The sequence below is a fragment of the Apus apus genome, chromosome 1, assembly GCF_020740795.1.
Source record: "Apus apus isolate bApuApu2 chromosome 1, bApuApu2.pri.cur, whole genome shotgun sequence".
Classification (NCBI taxonomy): Eukaryota; Metazoa; Chordata; class Aves; order Apodiformes; family Apodidae; genus Apus; species Apus apus.
Genome location: NC_067282.1, coordinates 90,260,863 through 90,282,647, shown reverse-complemented (window position 1 = coordinate 90,282,647; position 21,785 = coordinate 90,260,863). Strand labels below are relative to the sequence as shown.

The 21,785-nt window shown below is 36.8% G+C and overlaps 1 protein-coding gene across 5 annotated transcripts in view; it reads right to left on the bottom strand.

Annotated features, from left to right (window-relative positions):
* Positions 1-21,785, bottom strand: part of NCAM2 (neural cell adhesion molecule 2) — a 274,687-nt gene that overhangs the window by 252,216 nt on the left and 686 nt on the right. The window lies entirely within an intron of this gene.

Below are 21,785 nucleotides of genomic sequence, written 5' to 3'. Positions count from 1 at the left end.
AAGCTTTTCAAGAAGCAAAATATGATTTGCTACAAGTTCCCATCTGCAAATTAGCTCTGATAAAGGTGTTTTGACACTATGACTTTTTTTTTTTTTGGGGGGGGAAAAGTGGGAGAAATCAGTAAAGAAATATAATTGTGACCATTGTAATTTCAAACTATAGCAACTAAAACAGTAGTATCGTTTGACAACAACAACAACAAAAAAACACAACACACAAAAAAACTAACACCAACCTAAGTGTTTTCCACAGGAAAAACCATAACCATTGGCTTAAAAATCTCTCCCAATGGGAAAGGAACCTTTCATACAAGTCTTAAGCCAGGAAAAGCACTTTATACCATCTAGGGATGCTGAAGCTTCCTTTGGCCACAGGAATTTTAAAAAATACAGCATTAGATCTAATTTCCTTTTCAAAAGAACACAAAGAATCACTCTGGAGTACCCCTGAAATTTTAGATACAGATGTAAATGTTTAACATTTAAGATAATACTTTATTTGTAAGAAAAAAACAATAACACTCAGCTTTGGATACCCAAATAATTACATTTTTCTGTACATATTTAGTAATACATAGACTTTTTCTTAAATAATATGGAATTGCTTGTATAACTTCAAATGTAAATCTTGTTCTGACAAATATGAGATGAAAAGAAGAAAAAAAAAGCCTTGTAGGTACGTTCTTAAAAGCATATTTTGATAAGACAGGTTGATATTACCTTTATTCTTCTGAAAATGTTTCATTTTTCACTGAGGAAAATGGGCAATTCAGCACTTCAGCAACGAGCATTTCTTTGAAACAGAATACAAAAATATGCCTGAAGACAACACATTATGCAAACCTTGCACAACCTAATCCATATTTTATAACTGCAAAAATAAGCAGAATATATGTAAAACAGTTTTCAGTGTTGACTTTACCCATCAAAGTACCTGCATTGTTCTGTTTAAGTGAAGTAATGTAGGCATTAATACAGTTATGCTAACAGAGCATTTGGCAACTGACTTGCATTTTAAAGGCACTTATTCATGGGATACTTATTAGTTCAAGATTCACATAGTGTTTACATCAAAATACATACAAGACACCACAGTTCAGCTTTAAAATATTTAATCTACAGAGGTTTTTTTTAAGCAATAAATGCTCATCTGACTTAACTATATTTGATTAACTATATTTGCTAGTTATGAAATACTGCCACCAGGTGGAGACGATTTAATAATAAGCTGCCTATTTACAGAGACAGTGGGAATAATTTAATAATTTAAAATTATTATTGAAAATTAAACAAACAATGAAAACAGAACCTGAATTTAACTGCTTACCTCTGGCATATACTTTGTACCTACTGCCAACATTAACATACATGGAAGCCAAAACTAGATAAAAAATATTCTGAAAATATTCTCAGATGTAATATTAAAAATTCAGAACATACAGAAATTCATTATGAAGGCTCAGCAGCAGTCACCAAAGAGGAGAATCAGTTAAAATGTAATCCTGCAGCACTATACTATTTCTCCTAGAGGAGGGTGTGTGCATGTGTGACTGCTTCACAGAAACAAAAGTAAAAGTAATTCAGGGCAAACAGGGCATGAGACCAGTTAGTCACAACTGCTGCTTCTCTAATACATTCAAAAGAAAACCAGACAAGTGTATATTTTAAGAGACAGTAACAAAAAAAAAAAAACCAATTGTCAGAGACATTACATGGCTGCTCTCTTCAGAGAGAGATTGCAGTATTACATGGGAAAAGTACAAGGTTTTCCTCAAGGTCTGTTGTGCCAGCTTCACAATTCAATATGCAGTTCGAGGAGAATATAAACAGCTTTAGAAAACAAACAAAAGCAAATGCAACATTTGAATGATGTAGTAGAGTCACCCTGCTGTTTTCATGATCTACACTAGCATACGCACCTCCCTGCTTTAGGTAACAGGAAGGAAGAGCAAGAGTTCCCTTCATCGCTAAGGCTTTACTGGATGTATGTAATGAAGTCAAGGAGTAAAAAGAAAAGAGGGCTGAAAAACAAGGAAGACACCACATCAGCATTTGGCCCTCTGGAGATTTCCAGCCAAAGGCATCGCAGTTCCTACAACACACAGTCTTTGCAAACTTCTCCCTTTTCCAAATGCAGACATCAGTATAAAAAAATACCAGGACTATAAGGAGCTACGCTGGTGGAGAAGTTCTCAAGACGTTTCATGCCAGAAACAAAATAAAAAATGTCAAACTTCCAATTTAGCTTTACTACAAAATGTAGAGCAAATAAAAGATGGAAACAGTTCTTCATGTGAAAAATGCTCATTAATTTTACATGTCTAGCTCTGGATTTACATAATTTTTGAGATATTTAAAATTGCACAAAAACTATAATTGGGCATCAGTCTCTTCTTGATATTTGGGATGTCATTCCCTATTCTCCATTACATTTTTGTTTTGGTTTAGTCCTTCAGGACTTACTAAATATAAAAAATAATGTCATTTTCATATGTAATTGCTCTTGAAAGCACCAGCTTTACATTCTTTTATATTAATCTTCTCATGATATATACTTGAGAATGTTCTGTTCAATTTAATTTGTAATACAGAATCTCCATTCTGGGCAGAGAGCACAATATAAAATATATCAATCTTATGACAGATATGAAGTCTTTTTAATTACATTTGTTTATATTTTCTAAAATACAGAATCATGACAGAGAATAAGCAAAAACAAATTAACTTACAATATTTATTTTCACTGCATTCCTTAGTCACAAGTTTTAATGTATCATAAAATGAAGAATAAAATATCAAAGTTAAGATTATGTGCTACAAAAGTGTTTTTAAAAGCAGCACATTATTTCTAAATTAGAAGTCTCTCACTGAACTAAATTTAGCCTAGTGTGTTTAGAGAATTCAGGTGGAAATCCCGTGGTTAGTATTTTGTAAAATTTGAAAAAATAAACATTCAGGTTTAACAAGGAAACAATGATTAGATCTGCCAACTAAGGACATATTAAAATCGAGTTATGATGCCATTTCATTATTTAATGTGAGCCTGAAAAAGCATCTGAACACAAATAAGAACTAGAAACCAGATGTTTCCATAACCTTGAGAACCCTCTCTTTGTATTAAATACTTGAATAATAAGTATACAAGGTTGCGATGTGAAGAGTAGTTACATGAAAGCAGTGACAAATTAGCATCATCTAAACTTGCAAAAGTTCATCTATCTTACAAAACGTCATCTGTGTTTTCTTACAACTTCTTATGCATTTCACTATTACACTCATAAATTCTGTAAATTGGAGAGCATCTATTCTGATGTTTAAAGAATCAGCTGTTTCTTCCAGTTCTTCCACCTATAATAATTTGCTAGCTTCAAGGTGCTTTATATTTCATAACTGTCTTATGACTAGTGGAATAGAATCAGCAATTCTGAATATTTCTCTTTGCAGATAGTACAATGATTCTCCAGAACCTTATCAATAATTTTTTAAAAGCACAGACAAAAATCCCAAATAAAATCCTTGCTCTTCAAGATGAGCAACTTCCTCAGATCATCTCTGCAAAGAATACAAATACTGGTAAGCAGATGTCATGTTTTCAGTGACAGCTTCATGAAGCTTACTTGGCTATGACTTCTTAAAACACCAGATTCTTCTTTAGAGGTCCCCAAAACCGTTTTTGTCAGTTCCACAGACAATTCATGCTTTTCTTTTTCTAATGGTCAAAATTTCTATTATTTCCATTGTTTAAGAAGTGCTAGTTATTTTGTAAAGTCAAAGCATTTACAAAGCATTTCTTTCAGTGTATATAAGTAGACTATACAACCATACCTTAAACATAGTAGTGAAAAGCTATCTACTTTAAATCTCAGATTTTTTACTTAATTAATCATTGCTAATGCATAATGAAAAAATGACATGAAGGAAAACAAAGTTAATTCTCATTGCTAGGTAAATAATAGGACAGGTTTTACACATCTGAAAGTTCTAGAAAAACTTTCCTGAAAAAATACGCTATTATTTGATTATTTCAATTATTAGCTGTTATTACTTAATTAAGTAGTTAATTTCAATGTACTTATTTAGTAAATTCAAACTTAAAGGAGAAATTTCAGGGTTTGATTCCAAAAATAACTCAGTCGAGAATGCAGAATACTACTCTTTAGGTAAGAGATTCTAGTGTCCTTCTGTAGGCACAGCATTACAATATACTCTTCAAATGCCTTTACGTCCTTCTTAAAATCACATAGTTTTACACAATCATTATTGTAAAGGCTATTCCACATTTTTTCTTGCTCTTGTAGATGGAAGTTATCTTTCCATTTTCAGATTAGAATTGTTCAATCAGTTCAAAACCATTTGTTCCTGCACCAAGCACATGCTAAAGAATAATATTCTCCCACTTCCACTATTTTTAGACTCTTGTAGGGTTGATGGATTTTTTTGGTTGTTGGTTTGAGATTTTTTTTTTTTGGAGGGTGTTGTTTTACTTTTCCTATGAGTGAAACTGAGGCTTAAATAATGCATTATATAACCCTTTATTGAAGATCACCTGTAACTGACTATAATTTAATCAGATAACTTAATTATCCACTGATCTAGCATGTTTTGATGAATCAGCTTTGCATTTTTGCCTACCTGAAAATCCCTCTCAGAACTTTCTTTTTTTTTCTTTCTCTAAGTAGTTTTAACAACCTGAATATTTTAGACACAAAAAGTGCAGTACTTCCCTTTCATTTAAGCTGTTCCTGCCTTTTAACTGACTGTTAACTAGTCCAGAAACAATGAACTGATTTTGTTACAGATGACACATTCAGCAGTTAATCGCTGACATAGATTTGGCAGTTATCCCAGTAGAGGAAAAAAAGAATGTATGGATTAAAGCTACTTTGCATTCTGGTCAGAAACACACAGTAGCAGCATGACAACGAACTTTGCACTCAAAAAGATCCTTCTTTAGAAGGCTGCATTAAAGACTGGAATCTAAATAAAACATCTCATTTACCGAAGATAAAGATTTGTTCTGTAAAACCATCAAGATTAGAAAAATCAAGGTACATATTACATGCAACAAATTGTAACTTCTAATAAAACTGTAACTGTTCTTGTCAAGCAGCCTATTTACACAAGAGGAAAAAAAAAACCACAACCAAAAACAAGCAAACAAACAACAAAACACCAAGGAAAAAAAAAAAAACACAAAAAAACCAAACTGCAACCCAAAACCAGTTTTATTAAATAATAAAAAAGGATACTTTCTACTAAGATACCCAAATCATTTCAAGAAAGATTTAAATGACATGCAAACTTGAAAGCATTTACTATTTTCATGTCTTCCAAATATATAGTGAACCTCACTGGAGAAGATGCTAATTAAAGACCAGAAAAAAAAAATAAATATATATATATATTAAAAATCAAACATAATTAAAAAAATAAAAGAATTCTTAAAAAAAAAAAAAAGCGCCAATATGCTTGCACCAAATTGCACTACCTTTCTATATGGTGTTACTGTTCTTCATCTGAGCAGTCCCTACAGGAAGGAAGGAAGATGTTCTGCTTTTTGTGCTGTGTAAGGCAGGAGAGGAGCTGTGCATCTCAGACCATGAACAGATCCCTGCAGAGCCGGCACACAGCCACCTGTCTGTGCCTCTCACTGCCATGACCATGGCTGCAGGCAGGGAACCTTCCCAAAACATTCCTTTCACTATTTAAATGAGACTACACTGAACAAAATCCAAACACTAAAGAAGTGAAATAGAAGTGATATTATTGACTTCAAAGAACCAACTATATATATCTCCATCTGGAAGGCACATCATCATTTCTGCAAGTCATTAAGCGAAGACATATAGGTATTAATATTCATAGATACTCAGAAGGAGGTGTATGTTTATGAAATATGACAGTTTTTAAATATGTAATTTCAACAGCCCTTACATATATAGGCTTAAAGATTCTGCTGTAATGTTGAGTCTCAAGCTCTCTACATTGTCAATGGTTGAAACACAAAGAAATTCTGCTGTATTAAAATAAATCCAGATATACACAAGTCACCTGAGTTACCTGTACAGAAGCACAGCTGCATTCTCCTTATCTTTCTCTCTACAATTCCCTTTCTGGTCTTCCATTATTATTTTCCAAGCCTTTGAGCTCTGCCTTTAAATAAATTATGCTGCTATTTATACAGCTAATCCAATTTGCAGCAATAGTTAACCTCTTTTATATACAAACAAAGCAGTGAACATACACATTTTGCCCCTCTAATCACTCTGTTCTCTCATTTGTGGTAGGGGATCAGAGAATGTGTGTTCCTATCAGTATTTCAGAGCCCTCCCCATTTTTACTGTGTGAATTAAAGAATCTACACAGGTTGCGTCAGCATTTGCACCCTTCAAAATGCTTGCACAAGATGACTGCATAATTAAAATAATTGCTTATTTTAAAAATGTTAACAGATTATGGAATTTATATAACTATTTTGCTATTTCTATTTTTCTAATTAATATTACTAGTAATTAATTTAGCATTTTTGTACTAGTATTTCAATGTGTTTGCAGATCATAAAAAAGCAACTATGTAGTATCATCCCACTTTTATTTAAAGGGAATCATAACTCTGGAAGACAAAAGTAGGTCCACCTTAATTCCAGAAATAGATACAAAACCCCAACACTACAGATACCCAGTCTTGCAATTTTAGTGAATGGAGTTTGCAAGAAAGAAGAAAGAAGTTTGGTGAGGTTCTGAGCCTACCAATACTGACAGCATCTTTCTCACCCAATGTTCAATCCAACATTCACAACCAGCCTTGAACACCCAAAACAGTGTGTTTGGCCATGGAAAGACAACAATTTGGTTATTCACTTTCATTCTTCAAATAGGTAAATCATGACAACTGTTATTTCAAAACTACAAAAAAAGTAATTTCTGATGTAGTGTCAGAATAGTGACTGAAGAACATAAAACATCTAAATGGAGAACTTACAGAATCTGTAGGGCGGCTTTTGGTTTTGTGTCGGAATTTTTTTGTTGCTGTTTTCCTCCCCCCCAATCTAGTTTCCCACCCAAAAAGCACATTTCTAATTTGTTTCCTTGTCTTCTTAAAATGAAGAACCAAGAATTCCACTTGCTATGATGCAGATTTAAATAAGGATTTCTGGAGATACTCCTTATGATCCTAAAGGAATGCCAGATCATCAAATACAACAAATGCTGTAGCCTCAGATAAAGCCCATTTAAGATAAGAGTTGCTGGAATTGGCATGCACAACCATAAAGAACAACAGCGAAATCACTTTACAATCACTTTATAAAAGTTTTCACTCCATATTTTAACATAAAATAAAGCAGGGTGACTGTTGAAGCACTGGAATGAAGTCAGGACAGCTGGTTTAATTCCGGATTCAAAACGGACTTTCTGTGTGACCTTGATCAAGTTTCTTTTTACATCAATAAAATGGGGAATCTCAGTACAGTTAAGGAAAAGCACATAACCACAGGGGTATGGCTTATTTTCTAAAGAGATACTTCACATTCACATACTAGCTTCAATATAAAAAAGAAAAAATGAGGCAATAAAAATTTTGTATTTCTGTTTCACAGACTATGACAGAATTAAAATGAAATCAAACACATTGAGTAATGATTACTGTCTAAGATGCAACATTAACATCTCCCTTTGCTTTCTTGTGCCTGAATTAGTTGATTCAGAGTACGTACATTGGGCCATATCAACAGGCAAAATTCCTGAGGCACAAATAAAGTTTTCTATTAAGTCACAAAGCTTCACAATGGGAGAACCCCGGTTTCCTGTCTGGTGGCAATGATCTAACAAGAAAACTACAGTCACTCATACTTCATAAAATAATTCATCTCTGTTTAAATTGATATGTATTCTACTGTCTAGAAATGGTTGGTATTCAGTCCATCAGATCTGTTGCGGTCCGAACCCGGTTGTGGGTCGAAGCCGCCTTATCCTGGGCACAATGGCCCTGTTTGTTTATCAGGATTTTCAGACACTAATTATATAATCAGCATAGCCTTTTAATCACTTCGGTGAGCGCGTCCCTGGCTGAGAACCAGATTGCTTCCACCAGATGTATAACCAATTGATATACTCCTCTCAGGCGCACACACATACATACACAGATGATGTGTTTAAAATACCACTGTACTGTAACTGCTTTCAAAGTGTGTCTGTGGGGAAAACTGGATATGCAAATGTACTCAGTCGGTAAAGAGAAAGACTATCATAATTCGGGGTAGAGAGAGCCCGAAGTCTTTTCCGTATAGGGTCGACGTGATGTGTGTGTATGCGTGTGTGTGTGTGGCCGATTACTTTTGCGCGGGCAAGAGAAGGCAGGAAAAGAAGGGTTTCTTGGTTAGTCTTACAGTTCCCGGCTCAGAAACACTGACAGGAGTAACAGCGACGGCTGCCTCGGGAGCGCGGCTGCAGCTCCTGCGGCTTTGGGGTTGCTCGGGCAGCTTGGAGCCCAGGGGATGGCAGGGACATGGAGCTGTGGCTGGAGCTCAGGAGCATGGCTGCCAGGGCTGGAGCTGTGGCTGGGCCTCGGGAACGTGGCTGCAAGGGCTGCTTTAGGAGTGCTTGGTGATGGAGGGCTTTGGGGACAGAGCAGTGATCTCAGCTTTTTTAGTGTGCTCCAGCTCCCTTCTGTTTCTTTGGCTCTGTTTGTGTAGCTCCTCACCGAGCAGGCTCCTCGAGAGTAAGCAGGAACAAGCTCCCTTTTCCAGCCACAGAAGGCTCCCTTTTATCTGGTCTCCTGTTACTTTCTTCTCTCTTCTTCTACTTCTCTCTCTCTTGTACCAGCAGCAGCAGACAACAGGCGGCAACAACCCATTATGACCCTTAACGAGCAGTTTTTTTGTCTGCTCAGTTCCCAGTCCCAAGGTTTGGTTCCTGCAAGGGCTGGGTCCTGGCTGCAAACACAGCAAGGTGGGGCTTGGCTCTCCCTGTCCTTCATTGTGTAAGCCCCGGCCCGCAGCCCCCTCCCTGCAGTGTTGCCGTTTCTCCTTTTTTTTTCCTTTTCGTCTGTTTAAGTCTGTCTATCGCAGTCAATTTGGTTGAGAGACATATCTTTTGTGGAGGTCGGTTCTCCACAAGATCTAATCTTTGATTTTGTGTAAAGAAAAAAAATATATACATTTTGAAAGAAGATGCGGTTATGACTTTTATACTTAAAACACTTTTCAAGTATTACTGATCTTATAAAACCAGGATTTCCTTTCTCACTACTATCTGACCTGCTCTCAGTTATACCAGTTTGAATCAGGTACTGAATCGTCTTCCAAAACTGTATTAGTTGACTCTTACTTCATGGATATAAACTGTTCAACTTCCAGAACAATGTGTCAAATTACACACCCCTAACAAAGTCAGAATAGAGGTCAATGTGGCTTCCCATAATTTATGGAATAACACTGAGTGTCCAAAAAGCTGGTTCAAATTTTAGGGTACAAATTGTACCATGGACTTGAGAGACTGAATTGAATGTATTGTTTTTTGTGACATCTTCTGTATTTAGGTAATATATGCACAGCTCTTAACCACACTAGTAGTGCCTATGACATTAGCAGAAATGTGAACAAGTATATTGCAGAAACACTAAATTAGGTTTAGTCTGGAAACAATACATGTCAATATGGTCACAGCTTATGACAAAATTCACTATTTATTTTTAGTGACCTTCTACAACAGGGCTTCAGCGTCGGTGGTTAAAGGAAGAGACTTGTGCAGAACATTTGATGCTGTCCCACACAACATCCTGGTCTCTAAGTTGGAGAGAAACAGACTTGATGGATGTACACTCAGTGGATAAGAAACTTGGCTGGATGGTTACACGCAAAGAGTTGAGTTCAACGGGTTGATGTCCATGTGGAAACCCATGATGAGTGCCATTGCTCAGGTGACAAGGATCAACACTGCTTCACATCCTTTATCAGGGACGTGGATGGCAAACTGCATGAAGTTCAACAAGGCCAAGGGCAAGGCCCTGCACCTGGGTAGGGGCAATTCCCCACATCAATACAGGCTGGGAGATGGATGGCAAGTAGCCCTGAGGAGAAGGCCTTGGGGGTGTTGGTGGATGAGAAGCTCAACATGAGCCATCAATGCGCACTTGCGGCCCAGAAAGCCAACTGTATCCTAGACTGCATCAAAAGAAGAGTGACCAGCAGGTAAAAGGAGGTGATTCTCCCCTTCTACTCTGCTCTCATGAGACCCCACCTATAGTACTGTGTCCAGCTGTGGATCCCCCAACACAGGAAGAACACGGAGCTGTTGGACTGAGTCTAGAGGAGGGCCATGAAGATGATCAGAGGACTGGACCTCCTCTCCTCTGAGGACAGCCTGAGACAGCTGGGGTTGCTCAGCCTGGAAAAGAGAAGACTGCAGGGAGCCTTTGTAGTAGCCTTCCAGTACCTGAATGGGGCCTACAGGAAAGATAGGGAGGGATTTTTTCAGAAGGGCATGTAGCAATAGGATGAGAGCTAATGATTTTAAGCTGAAAGAGGGTAGAGTTAGGTTAGATATTAGGAAGAAACTCCTTAGACTGAGGGTGGTGAGACACTGGAACAGGTTGTCCGAGGAAGCTGTCAATTCCCTCTCCTTGAAACTGTCAGAACTAAATAATTTTTAACATCCCTTCCAACCCAAACCAATCTATGATACTTAGTCAAAAGTCCTCCTTCGGTTCTGTTCTTGACAGGAGTAGGCACTCTGCACCATAAAGATGATGCTGTGCCATTTAGATTTACTGTTGTGGATTTTCTTTAACTTAAGGATCTCTGCATTTATCCTGCCCTTATCTTGCTGTGGACATGTCAACACAATCTTTGGCAGGCAGATGCATGCTCTGACTTGGCCAGATCCAACCTAATCACAATTTGTGCATCTGTAATTACCACAAACCTGTGCTAATGTTAATAAGCCATAACAACAATTTGTCCAAGTACTATTGCAGGAACAGTAGTTTTGGTTTCTGATTTGGAGCTAGTTTGTCTTCAGTTAACTGGGAGTATTCACAAGGACAGTTTGCATCTGCTTAGAAGAGAACATGTGGGCAAAACTGCTAACGTCCCTACTTTTCCCATGTTTAGGCTGGAAGTGTTGTGAGGGTTAGTACATTTCATATTGAGAATTCATCAGTACGTTATTGATACTGGGAGGCATACATATTCCAAAGAGATGTATACAGAAGTAATTTTAGACCTCATCAATAGCACTGAAAAGATAATTATGGAAAAAACATTATTTAGTGGCAAACATAAAAAAATAAAACTCTTCACTTCTCTGATCTCCAAAAATTATTTCTGAAGTAAAAAAAACGAAAGTACTCATCCATATTTAACATTCTTTAGATTCTCTCTTCAGGCTAACAAAGATGTCATCTGTGTGAGTTATTACAATAGATTTCATAATTTGAGCGTCTATACATGTGACATTGAACAGACAGACTACATACTTAACAAAATACAGATACTTTACTCTAATAACAAAAAAAATGTTGTTTACTTGTTGTTTGTAATTACCAACAAATCATATATTTAATTTCTGAGTCAAATCAGCCCTTTTTGTATTACCAAATGTAAAAGGCTGTAATCAAAAGTTTTACCACAAAAATATTTGCCTTCCTAACATCATATCTCAAATTTCAATTCAGACAATGCAGTTACATTGCACAGCGCAAGTGAAGACACACTGCTAGAGAAGAGAAATTCTGCCAAAAGGATGTAGCGCAAAGGTCTCCATTAACTTAATTGATCTGAGAATGTTGTTTCCAATCATCACTCATTTTACTTCTTGTAAGACAGCAGGATACCAAAAATATTTTTATAATGTAAAGACAAAAAAAAAAAAAAGTAGTTAGGCAGTAAGCCCAACAAAATATATTTAATGAACAATTACACTCAGACTGATAAGACAAATGTTTTGTGCAAAAGTGTTCAGTGTGAAAGTAGCTTTTGCTTCACTATGCTTTTTTTTTCCTAACAACTTCTTAGAAAACTTAATATTCTCATTTTTGCTAGTTTAGTAATTCTTTGTCACAGACATGCAGCTATTTTTAAGACTGAATTTCAGAAAAACCTCAGGTAACAGAACATTAAGATATTACTTTTTAAACCTTATTTGATAATTCAAGCAAAATAAACTTGCAACACGTATATTTGTAAATGTGGCTACAGTTCAAATGGAAACATGAACAGCAGAGATATTCTAGGTTATTATGAATCTAATGAACATTTATGAGAATGCCTAAATTACCTCTTCCCACCATTTTTAAAGCCTCACGGTAGCCTATTTGCAAGATAAGTGGATCAAGGTTTCCCCAAGAGTCAACAACAGGTAAAAAGAACAGATTCAGATGTTAACAGAAAGTGTCACCACATAGCCTGTCATGATTTCTACAAACAAGGCTCAATGTTTACTCTATCTCTAGGAAACAGTCCAATTGACCTTTGTTCAGTCTTCAGTGTTCTTATGACAGAAACCACAACTCTGCTAAACACAAAAGGCCTGTCATGCAGAACACACCTTTAAGTAAGGATTGTCTTCCAGTCTTACAAATAAAATCTTTCAGAGCCATTCTGTGATACTTTCAAACACACCTGAACTATAAAAATAAAGTTTTATTTCATAACATCCTCCTCCCTTAAAAAAAAAACCAAACCCAACCAAGAAGTGTCTCTTAGAGGAAAATACGCACCTTTAATAAATACCTTCCTACTGCTTGAATGTCTTTCCCCCCCCCCCCCCCCCCAACATTAAAACACTTTTTTTCTGATCAAATGCTCACACACATAGTTACAAGCCATTATGATATTTTCAAATGTAAAATTAGAATGTCACTGCAGAAATGGATTGTTCTATAGGTTGACAGACAGAGGTGTTGGTACTTTCATACATGTAGGTCACATACAATATAGTAAGTGTGGTTATGAACAGAACAAGGTTTTCTGCAATGCAAATTTTCATTGACTTGGGTTTAAAGAGAGACTACCTAGAAATCTTTCAGGACTGTACTGAGTGGGCTTCACAGCCTGGAAAATAGTCAAAGCACATTTAAGGTGTATTAAATCAATAATGACATTCACTAATCACAATTTAAAGAATCCTAGTAAGATTTGTTTAGAATAGCTTTTATAATATTTACATAAGAAAGTCTCTTAATTTTTCAGTCCATTCAATGGCTACAGTTATCTTTCCTGGTCTAAAATGGACACAGAAGAACAAATATTGGAACTCCATTTAAAAGTAAAAGGACTTGAAGAGGAATATTTCTTGCTTTTATTTAGATGTGGTTGGTTAGTCGTTCCTTTGTTTTCAATTAGATCCTAAGTAGCTAAAAATGTAAAACACTGTTCACAGCAGAGTCTATTTCTTGTCATCAACACTTTTATAGGACACAATTGTTTCCCCAGCCAGATCTGCTTTTACATATAGCAGATAAAGTGTTCATTCATGTCCCTAGGATGAAAAAGAAAGAAAAAAGGCTACTGGAGTGTGGTATGTCAAGTGCCACACAGAGCAAAGCAAGTAATTCCAGAGGTTTCAGAACACAATTAGGAATGTTTTTTATTTGTTATAATGTCTGCATGTTACCCAGAAAAAGTGAATATAAGATCAAAATTCATTTTAAAATTAGCAGGATGTGCACAAATCATGTACTTAGAACTGAAATGCACTACATGACATTCAACAAGCATCTGTAAATTTCCTTCTAAGAATGCTAAAATCAGAACAAGTCTACCAAGAGTTTAGGAGAATTGTATAGAGACCATCACCTATGAGGGAGTTCTCAAATCCAGTAATGTTAATTCTGTATGTACACAGGCTGTGTAATCCAAAAGCATTCACAGAAATGCAATCCAAAGGTGCTGGGGAGGATTATTTTGACTAAATGGTAAAAGCTGTTGAACACAATGTGTGGAACTGCCATAAACTGGCACAAATCCATTTAACGTCTGATCACTCAGACAGTTCGCTTACAGACCTACAGGCATGACCTGAATACTGAAGTCTAAGGAACAATTTTGACTAGTGTCACAAAGCCACAGACTGAAACAAGCAAGTAAATCACAGCTCTCAAAAACACAAACAAAACCAAATTATGATTTTTTTATTTTAAATGGCAAACTCTCCAACACAGCTATGACCTGGGCTGCAACAATTAAGTGATCATAATGATTAACTGCAAAAAGCTCAACTTTTTCATTTGTTCCCAGAAGAAAATCAAATGAGCAGCTTCTGATACAGCTTTGGCTTTATTATTAACAAAAACACAAAGAAAAATACCATTTTTGCCTTATGTACTATCTTGAGTAGAACCTGTCACACCAGAACATCCCTTAACTTCTAAGGTCTTCTGTGCTGTTCAATTAGCCCCACACATTTTCAGTACTACTCTATAAACAAGCATAAAGTTGGAGTTTGATTTTCTATTCTTTACTAAATGAAAATTCCACATACCTCACATGGAAATTAAACAACTCCTGAAAGCTTCAATGAGACCCTGAAAGCTGCAATCAGTACAACCCCCTAAAAAGTACTCCTGGCGAACAAGTCTCCCATTGACTTCAGTGGGAGTTCCATGGCTGCAGGGTGCGCACAATTCTGTCAGCACAACTCATCTTGCATAAAATGATTTTCATAACAAACTACACAGGCTACTGATAGGTGTAGCATTCATATTATACCATAGACAATCTTCACTGGAAAAAAGCCAGCATTTGTTTTTGCATAAATCTAAAGTTACAGTGTTATTCCCCAACACAGAAAGCACAGAATTATTGTATTATTTATTACTGATGGCAATGCCCAGTTGGGTATATTTCACTTTAAATTTCCAATCCCAGATATCTAAGATTTACAAAAATGAAACTCAGGAACAAAAAGTAAACACAACAACAAAAGCAAACCTACTGTGAAATACGGATCTTTGATATAAAACCATTCAGGTGATTAGCAAAAAACCACAATGTTTCAGTGTTGTGCAATTTTATCTTTATAATTCTCTATTATATATACAAATAACTAATTCAAGGTTACATTTCTGAAGAACGGTTATCTTCCACTTTCAAAGAGATGTAAGCAAGTGAAAAAAACCAACAAATAGATTTTAAAAAAAGGGGAAAATATTATAGACACTTAATAATTTGATTTTTTTTTAAGTTTTCCTAGAAACAACTGCGGAGATGTACAGACAACATCTAGTGACACCAGTAGAATTTCCAACAGGTACAAAGAAACTCTGGTAATTCTTGCTGCATTAAGAAGTAATGCCTGCTACGTAACACCTATTACTGGGTTGATAAACAGTCAAATAACTATATTCTTCCAGAAAGTATAATTTAGAAATCTAAAATTATTTTTTCTTTACACCTTGAAAACCCTTATACGAAGAATGTCTTAGAAGCACATCCTTTTCCAGGGTCTCCTGGGACATTATGGGGACTATTTAAATGCAATCTTTTCATAAATTAATAAAGAACCATCTTAAGAATAATCATACCTCTTCCTTCTTGCTCTTATAATGCTCCAGAATTACTACTTTTTGCCAGAATTTAATTTTTCATCCTGATTTTTTTTTTTTTCTGTAACCAGTTTATATATCCATTTACTCAAATATCATGCTTTCCTTTCAAGTACCTCTGCACTCTGTGTGTTCATGCCTTGGAGTCATCTTCTCAGTGATCAAATCTCTTCCAGTATTCATTTTGCCAGGACAACCGCTCAAACACTTTTAAGCCCTAAGCCCTTGTAATGCAGAACTTGCAAAATGGATAACAGTGCAAAAGAGATACTTATTAAACGAGACAACTGGTCTGATGCAGATCAGTTAAAAATTCAAGTACTTCATATTATCACATGTTAAATTATGATAACTATTACCAAAAGGCTGGGAAAAATAATATATATATATATTTTATATATATATATATAAGTAGGAAAGATGCACCAAAGAAAATAGAAAGACATAATCAAATCATTGGGAAGTCCACAAATATGAATTTCTGAGCTCATCACACATGAGATGGGCAACTTCTCTACGGTACATATAATTATGAATGTCATGGAACATTTGAACAAAGAATTAGTATTACTCCATTACTTACAGCAACTGCTATTTTTCAGGCTTCTTTTCACATTTTTTCCTTGTTTAAATTGTTGACACAGTGTATCAAGTAAATGAATATATCAACAGTTTTAAGAACAAATGCATGCAACAAAGATCTGCCAAGATTTTTAAGGAAGATCACATAGATGCAAAAAACATATCCTCAATGCTGCAGGGAGCACCTATATAAGTACAATATTATTTCTGTTCTATAGTTACACTGTTTCTTTAAAACTCTTGAGTCTCTGATGGATCGAGGTCACTCCAGTACATTGATCTTTATCCTTACCCAGTAAGCCTGTTAGTTTATGAGAATGTCCAAGAATTTTAAAAATAATACTATGTAATGTTGTTCTTGTTAACTGGTCTTCAGCACACTTAACACATCGCCCTTTTCTACCTTGTCTCCCAAACTTAAGATCTTTAGTTTACTTTGTTTTGACTAATTAAGATAACATAATAATATAACATTGACATAATAACACTGCAGTTCTGACTCCTGCTTTCCTATTACAATAAAGAACATTTTTGTGATCAGTACAGGAAAATATTTGTAGTAAGAAACAAAATTACTTCTGCCTCACTGTTTGTGTCTATCTGCAACACACACCATCAGAATCTGCATACACTGCTTTATGTTTCTCTCCAAATACTTGAAGTATAAAACTGACTTCATATAAGCCAAATTCAGCTGTGGCACAAGGGTCTGCAAAATTAATGGGTTTGAAATTGCTTGCAGCTCCACTGAATATGGTGCAATGTGTTTTAGTACCAAGAAAATTGATAGTAATGCTTTTGTTTTTAAACCAAATTCATAGTGTGCCTCAAATGACACCCAAGAGGCAAAATGATGTAGACAGTACCTTGCATGAATTCCAAATATGGATTTCAGCTCACAGCCAAACAACTGGTATTGCTACTTGGACTACAACTGCAATGTAAATAATCAGTTCAATACTAGCTAACAGGAAAGGTAATTTAGAAAGGGAATTTTCATTCATACCCTAAGAAGTAATTCATGTGCTACAGATATATTCTGTGTTACTTTTAATTTTGCCAAATTATGAAGTTAATCAATAACTTTAAACTAACTCCATTTTCCTGATAACCTTTTAAAATATCCAAATCTGTACAATCACAGTATTAAGTGAAATTGAGCTACAAAGGCAATACAAAGATTTTGTAGAAGTATGCAGAAATATGTTACTGAAACTGGGCATACTCAGATTCTTGAAGTAACAGCAAGTAGTGCTTTGAATGCTCTATTTAATATTCAAAATTATTCTGAGCTTTAAACTTGTTATCAAAATTGGAATTGTATTATTCAAATGCCTTAACTACAGAGTAGTTTAATACAGTAAGAGGGAGGGGATGGGACATAATGACTAGGTCAGAATTAAGTCATGATTAACTGATTGCATCAAAAAAAAGGCGACAAAATCTACCAGATACCAACGACCCTGGATCTAATCTCTCAGGCTTCAATGAGTCTTCAGATTTTGATACATCCCTCCCATTTCTGAGTTTTAAGAGACAGAGAAAACAAAATTTAAATGAACTGTGACAGGTAAGGCCTCAGGATACCCTTCATCAAGTATACTGCTTTTATTTTATAAAACAGATGCATGTGCTAAAAACCAACCAAACAAAAAACTCCAAATAAAACATCTGGCATTAATTAGTTGGTATAAACTTTCAAAAATAATAATTCCAGTTATTATTCAAATTCTTTATCTGGAGAAGTCTATGCCCTATTCTCCCAGTAATGGATTTTCAACTCACAGCTACAAATTTCAGTGTCTGTAAAATGTATTTCCCAAAATCTCATATTAACTTGACTCCATTGTGCTGGAATCAACTGGCAAGTGCCGAATGTAACTGGGGAATTACTGGAGTACATTGGAAGACAATCAGTAATAAACATGAATCACTTGGGACAGGTGCCTCAACATAAAGGTCAAAAAAAGGGCAAACTAATAAAGTATTTGTTCTCAAAATACATTAACTGATCATAACATTCCAGTAACATTCTTGTAGATAAGAATTACTAGTTATCTAAATAGCTAAATAAACTGTTCTGTATGACAAAGTCACTGTTATGCTATTCAGCCATTTAGAAAAGACTTCAAAGCATTACCTCTGTGACTTTATCTTTCATACCTTTAATAATTTAGAGCTACTGCAAACAATAAACATATCTCTAACTCCATTCTGAGCAGGAGTGCACGAATCAAAACTTCCTATGTATTTCTCAGCCATACATTCTTAAGTCAATCTTTTAGAACATCTTGTCAGACAAGGTTTGTTTTCAGGCAGACATTTTGATTCTCATCACTAGAAGATGAGTTATGTAGGCTAAAACAGTAAATCAAACATTACATTTTGTCATAATTTTTTTTAAAGGGTGAAAAGAAGTAGTAGAATATGTATTTTAATATTAATGCCGCTGTATAAATCAACTAGTAGCATTAAACAACAGTTAGCTGAAGTCTCAGGATATGTTTCAGATTTTGGTGTACAACTGGAACAAAATATTAGTTTCACTTAATCTAGTGGACAAAATAATTTATTTTTAAAATTCCAAGTTTCATGGATTGCCTGTGCAGAAAGCAGAAAGAAGTAGGATTCTAAAAAGTGACTGCACTGTGGAGCTTAGGAGGAACATGCTGGCATTTCTTTTGGGGGATGTTCCTTATGGACAAACAGTCCCTTATAAGCACTTGCAAAGGGAAACTCTTCAGAAAAAGAAACCAAAACAAACTCAGCATCAAAGCAGTGAAAAGAGGAAACCTAAATCACAATGACTGAATGAGTACTCACTCCTATGAATCTCCTGAATGAGCACAAAATAGATTAAATTCCACAAACAAAACATTTTCTATTCCAACTTAATAAGAATTTTCTAACCTAGAGGAATGTGTATTATGCAGAGCGATAAAAGAAATAGGATTTTGCAATCTGGGAAGATGTCAATTTCATCCATTTTGAGTCAGTGTCCCTAGACACTAGTAAAATCCAACAAAGCCTCATCTTCCAAGTCTTGCATCACTACATATCTTATAAGGCAGATCCACAGAGTGCAGCAGGCTATTTTGTTGATGGGGTGTGGGGTGTGCATTTTGTTTTGGTTTTTATTAAAGTGAATCTAATTAAATTTGGGGCTTTCACTCTGGCTGAATTGTCTGGACAGCTTTGAAAGGTTAAGGAAAAAATCCTTTTGTTTTTGAATAACAGCACTGCCAGTTAAACTCCTCCCTTCTGATGAAATTAGGAGAGGGACTATTTGGCCCTGGTAGATAATTATGACATTCATAAGCTTTTAACTTAAGGGGTTGGGGGAAGGGGTTGCTGTCTGCTACTTGTTCTGACATTCTAAAACAGAACAAATGCACCACAGTTCCCTCTCCTCAGTGTTAAGCACCAACACATCCCAAAGAAAAAGCTTCAGTCATTCTTAATACAGTCTTTCCCAGAAATATAGAAATAGAAATCCTCAACCTATAACTTCAACATTTCCAAAGCAAATTATCCAAACCTAGTAACTAGCTTGTTTTGTAACCATCCACACTCTTCCTTATCTCTACATGAGCATCAAAAAGTCAGTCACCACTTAGCACTCAAATGACACCAGTTTTCCTAAAAACAAACAAAAAAACCTCTCACAAATATTACAACCTTCAGTTGATGATGTAAGCATTCCCCAAAACTGAATTCCCAAGAAAAAGTTAAATCCCAAGAGTTTTTTGGAATAGCCTCTCAAATTATTTGAATCATTCCTTTAAATTCTCAAGATTACTTCAAGGAGATAATCTGCTTAATAAATCCCACCACACGACTATGCTTAATAAAAATAAAATAACAAAAAACAACACTGTTGAATTTTCCTTTCCCCTAGCAACCTAAATGAGAATATTTTCCATATGCAGATATTTTACCACTCCCATTTACTCTGCCCTGCTGGGGATTGACGCTGCATGTTCCCATTATTTTCACAGCCAGTTCAAAAATCTTGCTCTTCTCGCCTCCAATGCAATTAACTCATTTTATTTAGAGAAGGGGGAAAAAAATATAAACAACAAACAAACCCACAAAAAAACCTACACAAACCACACACACAACCTTTTTTTTTTTTTAATTAATTTAAACCACTAACGACTTTGTAACACTAGATTTATTCAGTTTTCCTCCTCTTACTTCCATCACCCCCTCATATCTATCCCCATATAATTTTAAAAAATCAGCTTAATAGCATCTAGAATGTCACTCCATTATTTATCCCCTGACATTTTTCATAGCAAGATATCAAAACTATGTAATCCTCCTACGCTGCAGTAATCACAGCTCACAAACTAGCTTTCTACCATTGCTCCGTTAGAGGAAACAGAGCACATCTCCATACACATTACGCTCCGGTAGATCAATGCAAAGCCTCAAGCTTTCCCGTTTTCCTCCTCCTTTGCCATCTCAGTGCTGGCTATGCTGAAAAGCCTACAGACTGTTTCTGAATCGCTGCTAATGAGGACACCACCAGAGCTCATCCCGAGGTGGAGAAAGCATTTCTACATAAATTGGGAGCATCTGGTGGCTCTTTGCTACTTATCACCGAGACAAAACGTCTGCACTGTATGAGATTAAGCGATAAACGCGTCGAAGGAAACCTTCAGAGCTCTAGGTCCTTAATATCTCACAGCATAATGCCTGACCGCCCCCCACCCTCCTCCCCCGCCCCCCCACAAGCGCAACAGATCTCAGTACCCCCTCACTGGGCACAGGGTACTCTCTGGGTGAGACATTCAGCCCCGCGGGGTGCCCCGAAGCGCGGGTGTCCGCACCCGCCGGCCCCGCGGGGTGCCCCTGGGTGCCGGCAGCGGGGGCGGCTGCGCCCGCTCCAGTCCCGGCTCCGGCACTGCCCGAGCCGGGAATGCCGCCGTGGAGCTCTGTCGCCCCCTGCTGCAAGGCGGCAGCACCGGGAGCCGGTCCCCGCCGTTCCCACGGGCACCCAGGTGATTTTATTTATTTATTTCTTATTATTCCTCCTCCCTAGGAAGGACCCCGCCGGCCCCTCCAGCTGCGGGCGATGTCGCGCTTGCAGGCGCCTGGCAGGGAGCAACCCCCGGGAGGCAGGGGCAGCCCGCTGCGGCCCCAAACCAAAGCCAGAAACTTGCCCCGACACTTCAGGCGAACCGCGGGGTGATCGCCCACCACAGGGCACCCTTCTCCCCCGCAACACCGCGCACCCTTCGCCTCCCCGTCTCCTAAAGTAGCACAAAGCCTCAAATCAACCACACCGGCGGCATTTAATAAATAAATAAATGAATGAATGAATGAATGAATAAATAAGATTTTTCAACCCCTAAAAAACCCCCACCACAACCAAAGGAAAAAAAAAAAAAAACACACACACCCACAACACAGCCCTTCGAGCCCGTGTTTTTTGCCGAAGCACCGCACGGATGCGCGCACACAAGAGGCGCGCAGTGCCCAGCGGAGCGGCCCCAGCCCCCATTCCCGCGCACCTGCCTCCGCCGCCGCGTTACTTGATCGCAAAAAATAACAACAAAAAAAACAAAAAGTCTCCGGATAGGGCACACGCCGGCGGCCGTACCATCCCCCCCCCCCCCCCCATCTCCCCTCTGACCCCTAAACCCCCGCCGCCA